Source organism: Coregonus clupeaformis, unplaced genomic scaffold (genome assembly GCF_020615455.1).
Source record: "Coregonus clupeaformis isolate EN_2021a unplaced genomic scaffold, ASM2061545v1 scaf0034, whole genome shotgun sequence".
Lineage (NCBI taxonomy): Eukaryota > Metazoa > Chordata > Actinopteri > Salmoniformes > Salmonidae > Coregonus > Coregonus clupeaformis.
Genome location: NW_025533489.1, coordinates 842,140 through 853,191, shown reverse-complemented (window position 1 = coordinate 853,191; position 11,052 = coordinate 842,140).

Sequence of the window (11,052 nt, the reverse complement as noted above, 5' to 3'; positions counted from 1 at the left end):
GGCTAAATGGCTCTTTAAACCTGGGCTGTTGTCTTTTTGGGGGGTTGGTACGGCCAGCGCCGGCTCGATGGGTAAGCCGATATTCTATTAGCAAACAGACTGTGAGAGGAGAGGAGAGGCTTCCAGGTCTGGAAGCCTGGAAGGTCAGCCTGTGTGGGCGGTGACATCAGACAGTATTCAGGTCTTTGTGAGTCAGTGACAGTGACTAAAGTGCAGATGGAAAAGGTGTGCCAGAGGCCTCTTCATGGAGAACAGGCTGGGCCAACATCTTGGTTCAGAAAAAAAGACCAAGAAGTAGAGGAAACCTCAAGCACGCAAATCCTGGGTGGTCCCTAGAACTGTCGGACCCGTCCAAGAAAGAGCCAGTCCTTTTTCTTCCCCCCTGTATCCCTGAGGTTCCTTCAGCCCCAGTGTTTTGGGGGAACCAGGTGTCACGGGTGAACGGTGACATTCATCTAGCTCACTTACAGCTCGTCAGCTCGGCTCAGACGACCGACAGGACAGAGAGCGAGACAAACAGAGAGGGGGAGCTGGGACTGGGACGCGTACGGGCATGTCTCCAAAACCTCAGCAGAGCCTACACAGTGGCCTCAACAGACCCTGCAGTACGCCTCTGTACAAGGCTCACATGGCTGCCACAGCCCCACGCAAAGAGAGAGAGAGAGTGACAAGAAGTGAAAGAGAGAGTGAGATTGAGAGAGGGAGTCAGAGTGAAAGGAAGAGAGGGAGAGGAAGAGAGAGAGAGAGAGAGTGTGGGACAAAGAGCAAGTTGCCACCGCCCGTATCGATTCCTGAGGTCTAGGCCGAGTTGGTCTCACTCTCTCCACTTCCCTTCCTCCTGAAAGCCCCTTTGCCGCGCGTCGCTAAAGGTGGATGCAATCTGCCATCGTCTGAATAATTGATGGCTGATTCAAGGCCGTCAGGTCCTCACAAGACAATGCACTCCTCCCCTGGAGGACAGAGAGGAGGGAGAAATGGGCCTCTTTGTGTCCTGGGCGCTGTGTTAAAGGTAAAAGCTTTTAGGCAGCCCAGAGAAGTCCAGCAGCAGTTCTGGTGGAAGGGAAGGGCTCCCCTTGGGGTGCCTGGCGTGTCCCGTTGCATAACGGGCCAGTCAGAGTGGCATTCCCATAAAGACAGAGGCAGAGAGAAAGAGAGAGGTGTGGGGCATTTGAAGTGTGTCAGAAAGACAGAGAGAGAGTGTGTGTGTACATGCGTGCCTGTGCATGAACGTCTGCGTGTGTGTGTGTGTGTGTGTGTGTGTGTGCACACTCTGGAATGCGAGAACTTTTCCACCAAACAGGAAACGTGTACAGTTAATAGCGTAACCACCCTTTTCCTCTTGTACAGTACAGGGTGATGGCGGCCAGAAGAAAAGTGAATCTAAGCCAATCTGATCCCAGATCAGTCCATGTACACACAGAGGTTGCGTTTAGACAGGCAACCCAATCCTGATCTTTTTTGGGGGTCTTTTGACCAATCAGATCAGCTCTGAAAAGATCTGATGTGAAAAGATCTGATGTGATTGGTCAAAAGACCAATTACTGGAGAAAAAGAAAAAATCAGAATTGGGCTGCCTGTGTAAACGCAGCCAGAGAGAATCTGATCTCATATCCACTGAATAAAACACAAGGCAGCAACAGCAGTGTGAGGCCAGCCAGCCACATATGGAAATAATACTAGCTATCATCCTCATTACTAATGGTAATGCTATCTGGGAGGTTGTGCTGAAGCACAAGGCAATAGAATAACACAGGAATTAGACACTTCTGGGTAGGAGGCCAATCTCTCTCTCTCAATTCAATTTCTATTCAATTTAAGGGCTTTATTGGCATGGGAAACATATGTTTACATTGCCAAAGCAAGTGAAATAGATAATAAACAAAAGTGAAATAAACAATAATAAAAATTTACAGTAAACATTACACTCACAAAAGTTCCAAAAGAATAAAGACATTTCAAATGTCATATTATGTGTAAATAGTTAAAGTACAAAAGGGAAAATAAATAAACATAAATATGGGTTGTATTTACAATGGTGTTTGTTCTTCACTGGTTGCCCTTTTCTTGTGGCAACAGGTCACAAATCTTGCTGCTTTGATTGCAAACTGTGGTATTTCACCCAACAGATACGGGACTCTGTGTAATCTGAGGGACTCTAATATGGTCATACATTTGGCAGGAGGTTAGGAAGTGCAGCTCAGTTTCCACCTCATTTTGTGGGCAGTGTGCATATAGCCTGTCTTCTCTTGAGAGCCAGGTCTGCCTACAGCAAGGCCAGGTCTGCCTACAGCAAGGCTATGCTCACGAGGTCTGTACATAGTCAAAGCTTTCCTTAAGTTTGGGTCAGTCACAGCGGTCAGGTATTCTGCCACTGTGTACTCTCGGTTTAGGGCCAAATAGCATTCTAGTTTGCTCTGTTTTTCTGATAATTCTTTCAAATGTGTCAAGTAATTATCTTTTTGTTTTCTCATTATTTGGTTGGGTCTAATTGTGTTGCTGTCCTGGGGCTCTGTGGGGTCTGTTTCTGTTTGTGAACAGAGCCCCAGGACCAGCTTGCTTAGGGGACTCTTCTCTAGGGTAATCTCTCTGTAGGTGATGGCTTTGTTATGGAAGGTTTGGGAATCGCTTCCTTTTAGGTGGTTGTAGAATTTAACGGCTCTTTTCTGGATTTTGATAATTAGCATGCATTATTTGGTGTTTTACGCTGTACCCAGAGAATATTTTTGCAGAATTCTGCATGCAGAGTCTCAATTTGGTGTTTGTCCCATTTTGTGAATTCTTGGTTGGTGAGTGGACGCCAGACCTCACAACCATAAAGGGCAATGGGTTCTATAACAGATTCAAATTGGTATGTTGACTTTTATGTTCCTTTTGATGGCATAGAAGGACCTTCTTGCCTTGTCTCTCAGATCGTTCACAGCTTTGTGAAAGTTACCTGTGGCGCTGATGTTTAGGCCGAGGTATGTATAGATTTTTGTGTGCTCTAGGGCAATGGTGTCTAGATGGAATTTGTATTTGTGGTCCTGGCAACTGGACCTTTTTTGGACACCATTATTTTTGTCTTACTGAGATTTACTGTCAGGGCCCAGGTCTGACAGAATCTGTGCAGAAGATCTAGGTGCTGCTGTAGGCCCTCCTTGGTTGTGGACAGAAGCACCAAATCATCAGATCTCTCTCTATCGCTCTCAAGTTAAATAGATAATTAACAAAAGTAAAATAAACAATCAGAAATGAACAGTGAATATTACACTCAAAAGAATAGAGCCATTTCAAATGTCATATTATGTATAGTGTTGTAACAATGTCTCCCTGGTCCTCATCTCTAGCAGCTCATTAGTGTTCCAGTTACTGGACGTTGTTGCTATAGGAGAATAAACATGGTCAGCAGGTTAGGCTGGGAGCTTCCTTGTCTCTTGATGTGGGAGTTTCACTGGGGTCTACTACTGCTGCTGTCAGTAGTACACACACACACACACACACACACACACACACACACACACTGTCCTGTTATCACTTCCTTTAGTGGGCGAGAGTGTTAGCTGATCTCTGAGGACCACCAACATGGTGTCTTTGTCTGGGAAAAACAGGCTGTTACTGAGGTGACTGACTGACTGCATATAGGGCTATGTATGTATGGGCTCCCGAGTGGCGCAGCGGTCTAAGGCACTGCATCTCAGTGCTTGAGGCGTCACTACAGACCCCCTGGTTCGATTCCAGGCTGTATCACAACCGGACGTGATTGGGAGTCCCATAGGGCGGTGCACAATTGACCCAGCGTCGTCCGGGTTTGGCCGGTGTAGGCCATCATTGTAAATAAGAATTTGTTCTTAACTGACTTGCCCAGTTAAATAAAGGTAAAATAAATATATATGTATCTCACTAGACTACAGAGAGCACACAAAGCTTTAACCACACACCACACGCACACCCACCCACCCTCCCAGTTAGAGAGCCATCTCTGTGTTGACTTTGCATGGTCCAGTGCCTGTCAGTCCACCCAGGTTCTCTCAGACTGACCTCATCATCACACACTGAGGAACCTACAAAACTATTCAGAAGTTCGATACAGGCCTAGGGCTACTGTATCTACAGTGGTGTTCAATGGCAAAGACAGAATTAAGCTTAATTCTGGGGGAAAAACACAGCTTTGTCATTGTAATTTAAGCTTTTCTCAAATGAACAAAAAACACACAAAAAACAAGTGTTGACTTAAGTCACAACAAATCCCAATCCATTTCTAACGTTAAAGCCCTCACGGTAATTGAATTAGATTCAAAGTGCACTGAGCTTTGTACTGTGTACTAAAGTGTTTGGGCTAATTTCAATATCAAAGACATGTGTTTGTTCATTTGCATTATAAGGGGCGGGGGGAAGGCCAAGTTGCAACAGACTGACACCAGGTCCCTATCATGCTCAATCAAAATATCGACACTATGTTAGATATGTAAATATATATATATATATATATATAATTTAGAAATGAAAAAATATTATATCATGCATGCTACCTAGATGAGAAGGAGTCAGTCCAATTAGATTATTTTATTTATTCATTCTTACTTTTTCATTTCACTTCATTATTTTGTGACATAAAGCTGTAGAATGATTTAATATTCTGTGATGTAACCGACAAGGAACTTTCCCTTTTCTACTGGATCATTCTAAAACTGTTGAAATTACTAACCTAAGATGGCAAAATTGCTTATTTTAACTTTCAGCCACATCAACCTGTTTTCCTTTGTTCTGATGTAGTGTGGAGGAAGCTATCTTGCATATTCATGGCCTGCCTGTTTTGAGGGCTTGTCACTGTGATTGCCGTCTCCAACCCTGCCTGCCTAGTGCACAGGACGCCGTCAGCATCGCGGCGAAACGCTCTCTGCCTCAGACTTAACACAACCCAACTGACATAACGGCGCGCTTTAACTGACAGCAAATTGAGTCGGCCTCGCCGCTCCCGGTGAATCAACGGCACATGATAAACCACTGACTCAGAGGTCACCATCACCTTCTGTGAGAGCCTCTGTCGCTGGGTGGGAGCAACAAACACACACACAAGCACAAGGAAATGTACACACACACAAACACGCACACACACACACAGACCGGCGAACACATCTTCCCACTTCCCGACTTTGGCTGGGTTAAATCCATCAACCCCCCACAGCCTGGCATTTGACCTGCTCCCACCTCAGCTGTAAAAGAGAAGAGACAGACAGGGGAGGAGGGAGCCCTATAGCTTCTCAAACAGAGAGCCCGTATGGATTTAGGACTTCAACTTGGGCAGTTATAAGGTCGATATAATATTGAAATGCATGGGAATAATTCCCTTTTGCTGTGGACAGGTAGCTGGGTAAGTCTGAAGGATTAATAAAACAGCTAGAAGTATTTTGCTGCGATGAAAGTTCTCATTGAGTCTGTATCCCCCTGTGGCTCAGTGAAACAGAACAGGAGCTCAGTGATAGATGAATCAGCAAGGCCAATACGTACAGGAAGGTCATAACCTCAGCGTGCATGCAGTACAGTGGTGGGTTTAGACACTGCGAGGGATGCTGTAAGGTGTGTGTGTGTGTGTGCATGCATTCAGTGCCTTAAGAAAGTATTCACACCTCTTGACTTTTCCCACATTGTTTTGTGTTACAGCCTGAATTTAAGATTGATTAAATGTACATGTTGTCTCACTGGCCTACACCCAATACCCCACAATGACAAAGTGGAATATTTAAATAATATAAAATAAAAATGAATCCAAAATGAAATGCTGAAATGTCTTGAGTCAATAAGCATTCAAACCCTTTGTTACGGCAAGCCTAAATAAGTTCAGGAGTAAAAATGATGCTTAACAAGTTGCAATGAGTTGCATGGATTTTTGAATGACTACCTCATCTCTGTACCTCACACATACAATTATCTGTAAGGTCCCTCAGTGGAGCAGTGAATTTCAAACACAGGTTCAACCACAAAGACCAGGGATGTTTTCCAATGCCTCGCAAAGAAGGGCACCGATTGGTAAATGAGTAAAAATGCAACACTAATATCCCTTTGAACCATGGTATTCATAATTACACTTCGGAGGGAAGGAAGAACGCACAGGGATTTCACCATGAGGCCAATGGTGACTTTGGTCTCAATGCAGAGTTTAATGGCTGTGATAGGAGAAATTGAGGATGGAGCAACAACATTGTAGTTACTCCACAATGCTAACCTAATTGACAGAGTAAAAGAAGGAAGCCTGTGCATAATGCAAATGTTCAAACATGCATACTGTTAGCAACAAACACTAAAGTAATACACGCATTACTCCCTGAATACAAGTATGTTTAACCTCAATATAACACATTACTGAGTACCACCCTCCATATTTTCAAGCATAGTGGTGGCTCATGTTATGGGTATGATTGTAATGGGTGACTGGAGTTTTCAGATAAAAAAAACCACGATGAGATACCCAATGGAAAACCTGGTTCAGTCTGCTTTCCAACAGACACTGGGAGATGAATTCACCTTTCAGCAGGACCATAACCTAAAAAACAAGGCCAAATCTACACTGGAGTTGCTGTCAGCAAGGCCAGTGAATGTTCCTTAGTGGCCGAGTTACAGTTTGACTTAAATCTACTTGACAATCTATGGTAAGACCTGAAAATGGTTGTCTAGCAATGCTCAACAACCAATTTGACAGAGCTTGAAGAATTTTGAAAAGAATAAATGGGCAAATGTTGTACAATACAGGTGTGGAAAGCTCTTAGAGACTTACCCAGAAATACTCACAGCTGTAATCGCTGCCAAAGGTGCTTCTACAAAGTATTGACTCAAGGGTGTGAATACTTATGTAAATGAGATATTTCTGCATTTCATTTTAGAAAAGATTCAATAACATTCTATATGTCTTTGTCTACCTTTGGATATTTAATATTGTGCAATTGGGTATTTATATATATTTATTAACCCCAACAACAAAATATGGAATAAGTCAAGGGGTATGAATACTTTCTGCAGGCGCTGTACATACATCAGTGCATCGCTCTGCTGCTCCAACACTCTACAGCACCAGCAATACATTACAAGCGCACTGGTGACGATGTGGCTCACTAGTCTGTGTGTGGAATCTCCTATGTCAGTACATTACCGAATAAGTGGAGGAACTGACTGTGGGGACTCTTTCATACACATACACACAGTACAAACACAATTGATCTTCTAGCAGCATGCTCAGGGAGAGGGGAGAGAGGGGGGTGGGGCTGGCAGAGAGGAAAGATCTATACATTTACAAGTAATAGATCATAGCCACTCATATGGAATTATAACTCTGCATTGAAGTGGACAAAACACCTGTTTGATAAGGATGTGACATGGGTCCAATATCTCCCCAGAACCTTAGAATATATCATATTACATTAGAATATATCACAATACATTACAATATATCACATTACATGACAATATATCACATTACATTAGAATATGCTGTATCATATCAGCCATTGGTATTGAACTGTGAAGATGTTTTACTAGCGAAGTACCATGTAACATTTTGAATAATTTTATATTGGCCTATTTCTTTTGTATTTATGCATTTCGGGTTTTTTCATGAACATATTATCCCCTTCGGGATTATGCACCTCAATTAAATGGTGTTTATGTCAATCTTGTGTTTGTGTGCTCAGCAGTAGTCCACGTGTGTACACGTTCGTGGGAGGACGTTGTCATCTACTACAAACATGAAGCTATCAGGAACAATGGGGCTGCAGAATGATAATAATGTGAGGGTCACTCTTTCACGTTGCAGTTTTCTGTAAAAATAAATTAATAAACAGATATAGATTTGTATATTTTCAGCAGTACAGAGGCTGCACACGTGTTAGTAAAGGGAATTATTTACAAATTGTTCTTTTTTCAAAGAAACTTTAAAAAACAAATATTGGCTTTGCAGCTAATCGATTCTCCCCATTTATATTTATGTTGTAGAAGAGAGAGAGCATTAGTTACTTTAAAATAAACACTTTCTCTTAGATCTGGGTTGAGGCTGCTGTGCACTCAGACAGCAGTCAATGATATGTTTGAAATTAAAATAAATGGACGGAGAGAGTTGATCTGTGTGTGTGTGTGTGTGTGTGTGTGTGTGTCTGTATGTGCATGTGCGCATGCGTTCATGCGCGCTTGTGTGTGTAGTGAAGTGAGTTGCTCTGTGAGAGACTAATGAGAGTGATCACAGATGCTGAGAGACCAAACAGTCTGAAACAGAGAGGAGCTTGTTCTATCCGACTGAAATAGAGGAGCCTTTAAAGAATATTATCTTTAAAATAAAGAAAAAAACACAAAGGGTGACAGTTAAGAATAATGATGGAATTATATTGCCTTTAAATGTAGAAACATCCTAAACTCCTAGTACTGCGACTAATTCGCCATTCAGCTATGGTTGCATTACATTGAGACCACTGTACATTTGACTAAATGCTAAGCCTATTTGTAATGTACAGTAACAACACTATGCATTGTGTTTGTGTGGTTTTGATCTCTATCCTATCTACAATAAACATGTGTGATGAAGAAGACTGGGGCATAGTGCGTACAGTATGTTGTTAATGTACAGTAAAGTTCATAAAATGGACGTTCAGCATTTACCATAGATAAATAACAGCGGGAGAGAGAGAACTAGTTGGTCTATTTAAACTCTTCCCCCGCAGGGTATAGTATTTACAAGGAAACAGTTATCATTTAGTCTCTATTGCGGATCAAGATGTCAAGCTCCACAGAGAATCTTCCCAGTGCTGTGAGGGGCAAAAGTGCATTTTAAGAGCCTCAGGATCTGAAGGAGAAAAAAATATTTGCAAATGTCCAAATATCTCTAATTGACCTGGACTATGGCCTGTGTGCAGGAACTGTTTGAAATCGATAGCGAGTGCGTTAATGTGCTTTTTTTTCTGAAGAAAAAGTACTGTTGCTGCTCAAAGGAAGAGGATCATACAGCACAACAACATATCATTAAGTCACTGTGGACCTGATGGGGAAGAGGCCTACCTCTCATAATGGAGGACCGGAGAAGTCTCAATTGCTTGTGTAGAATTAATTGTGATTCCTTTTCCCCCACCAATCAGACAGGGAGTTTTAAGCTCTATCTACTGCTACTAGAGTTGTCTATATAGTGTTCAGTACAGTGTACATACTATACATGTCATTTATGATAGAGTACACAAACACATTAGTCCCCACTGAAGTACCAGTAGGCTACCTCAGAGTCAAGTGTATTTGTTTATTTGTGTGTTTAGTGAGATAAATCAATGTGCCGTATTGCCATGGATGATGGGATTCACAATTAGCCCCAGCACAGTGAATCCCTGAGTGTCCGTGGGTGGGTGGTGTGTGTGGATAATGACTTACAGTCAAGCTGGCACTCCTTCACTCTTCCCCCTCTGGCCCTCCTGCCTGCGGGTCCCTCTCCTGTCCAGGTGCCTTGTGGGTAACGGCCAGCTAGGCGAGCTAGGCCAGGTGGGCGAGGTGGGGCGTGACAGCTCGACGCGCTCTTTGACCTGCGAGGACGGCAAAACAACATCAATGGTAATTCCCCTTCAAACACATTAACTGGGATGAACCGGGTCCCACCGAGCCCCTCTGAGTGGACTCGCATTGATCGCCCAGACTCCAGAAATCTATGAATAAATTTAGCACTAATTGATTTTTTTTCCTCTTTTTTATTCTCAACCGAAAATAAATCTACTAATTCTCTGAGTGGAAGCGATGAATGTCAAAGATGGGAAAACTGCATTTTCTTTACTTAAAATTAGGGGGGAAATACAATTTCAAAACAACAATAAATCCTACGAAATCCTGAATAGTAGTACCCCAATGTCCAGTCCCCTAAACTAGAGCTAGTAGAATTGTATCATATTGAGACTTGAAAAGAGTCAGTAGAAAGTCCACCTTGAGCTTCTGTTGCCAAGCAAACAAACAAAGAGAATTCATTGTATCGGGCTGCCGTGGCAACAACCCCAGAAATTAACGCATTAGGTCCTTAGGATTTCAGCTACCTTTTAATTGCTTTCAACGGGGATTGGAGTAGCCTGATGGTTAGAGGGAAAATGGTGTCACATCTGCATTACAAGGGCTTTCCATACCCTTGCACCCGCGAGTTAGTTGGAGGAGTGATATTGTCAATATTGGAAGAAGAAAACATTTCAAAAAGATCCAAAAGCTCTTGAGTGTACGGTTGTACATTCTGAATCCAAAGGGGCAGAATATTTTTTAAAAATAATGTTCAGAATCTTTAGAAATGGTATACTTGATAAAGAAGCGATTGATCGAGAGAGCAATATTTTTTCATGAAAATTACCTTGGCAAACAAAAATCCCAGGTCTCAAATTCTCTCTCTCTCGCCTGTGATTTCATATTACATTAACAAGAAAAAAAAAACATTAAAATGGTTGTTGAAATGCAGCACAACAACTGACAATTGGAGTCCCAGAAAATAATACTAATTTCTGAAGACAGTTGACTAATATCAGAAAAATACAAGTGTACAGTAAATCAACTTTGGACATCATTGCAGCAACTCAGTGTGACATAGTGTCTTCATACATAGTACCCAAGCCCATTATTGAGAAGAAATTCAAATATGAGGCTTTATGTAGTGCTATAAAACCAACACAACATAATACCAGTTCCACCCTTCTCCAAAGACCATTTTATGCCTTCTTCCAAGACCTACAAATAAACATTCAAACATGCATTGGTGTTCTGAATGAAAATGACTACACTAAATAAAGACAGGAAACATAAAGAGATGGTGCATGTGTGAATAAAAATATATCCTCACATTTTATTCTGATCTTCATTTTTACCCACTTAGGTATTCTGATGGTGAGTTTGTACTTTGTACTTTGCAGTGGTACATACTCAGCAATCACCAAATCAAAGAGACTGCTTCTTCGAAGACTGTAGAACTCCAATACTGGCCAGATTCAGGTATCATACTGCCACCTGTTGGTGACGAGGCAGAACAACAGGAGAAAAATGACTATTTTGAATTTAGAAATTGAAGGAAATAACTACCTACGGTAC